Source organism: Triticum aestivum, unplaced genomic scaffold, assembly GCF_018294505.1.
Source record: "Triticum aestivum cultivar Chinese Spring unplaced genomic scaffold, IWGSC CS RefSeq v2.1 scaffold1314, whole genome shotgun sequence".
Taxonomy (NCBI): domain Eukaryota; kingdom Viridiplantae; phylum Streptophyta; class Magnoliopsida; order Poales; family Poaceae; genus Triticum; species Triticum aestivum.
In genome coordinates this window covers 7,044-8,497 of record NW_025225520.1, presented here as the reverse complement: position 1 = coordinate 8,497, position 1,454 = coordinate 7,044, and positions in this window count along the sequence as shown.

Genomic DNA, 1,454 nt, shown 5'->3' with positions numbered 1-1,454 from the left:
AAAAGAAAATGATAAAAACTTTAAAAATTAAAATACTTCGAGATGTAGTTATGTTCCTACATCTACTAGTTAGAAAAATTAAAAAACTTAAATTTGGACATGTTTTGCCAAAAAGTGTGATGAAAAAGTAAAACGACCATATCTTTTGCATACGATGTCGAAAAAAACGTATAATATATCAAAATGTTCATCACGAAAATCCGCATCCAATTTTGATGGCCATAGGCTATTTTGCAAATTTTTAGAATCATCAAATTGTAAAAGGAAAAAAAGATATGCTCAAATTTCAGTTTTTTTGAATTTTGGTCAAACTGTGGTCAAACTACTTATTCAAAAATATTAGTGTTACTAAATAATTATTTCAGTTTTTCGAATTTTGGATAAATCTGGTCAAACTATGGTCGAACTACTTATTCAAGAAATATTAGTGTTACTAAATAATTATTGTTTTTTAGAATAATAGTTTCATACTCAAATGGTGAAACGTGTGACTTCATGCTCAAGCTAAACTCCTGAGAGTTAATAGGATTGACAGCTTACTATTGTCAGGAAAACAACAATTGCAGACTTGGAAACTAGTGGGATTAGAACTCGAAAGTTAATCGTGCTCAGGCTGGAGTAGTGAGAGGATGGTTGACCGGCCGGGAAGTTAGACGATTTGAAATGAGTGCTCCACACTTGGGCAGTCCCGGTTGGTGTTGCCAACCGGTACTAAAGGTCCCCCATACCACGGCACAGGCTCATGCCGCCTGGTGGGCCTTTAGTGGCGGTTTGTGTTGAACCGGGACTGGGGGGGGGGGCTTTAGTCTCCATCCTTTAGTGCCGGTTCCAGAACCGGCACTAAAGGCCCTTACCAACCAGGATTAAAGCCCCGTTTTCTACTAGTGCTAGCACTTCTCTCGCACTAAATTGTCCAACAGGTAAGCACGGTGAGGGACGCCATCACCTTCCTGTTTGTCGTATTTATCTCAGACATATTGATCTACCAATCCTTGATGGAACGATCACCTATCCAACAGAAGTGTCAATGTTGTCTGAGGTTGAGACAAGCCTTCATCATGCCCCATAGTCTCATGGTGAACCGACACTTGAATAAGATGTGGTCAAACGATATCTCGATTTGTTACATAGAGGGCAAAACCCACAATTTGGCCATCCACACTTCTCGAGTCTATCCACAGTCCAAATCTGATTTTGAATTGCAAGACAAGTAATTGACCTTGGGAGGTGCCAAAACCTTCCAAATGGCATAGCTCATGGATGAGCGGATTGTGTTGGTGAATTGAGCTTGTTATGCGGAAGTGGGAGAGTAATTCTCGCACCATTCACCTTGAGGGCGATATACCGAGGATAACATCACTTGGAAGCAAGGGTAAAATTGACCTTGGGACACTTCATTTTCGGTCGAAATGATCTACTCCTGCAAAAGAAAACGATTGGAGGGACGGCCCCGC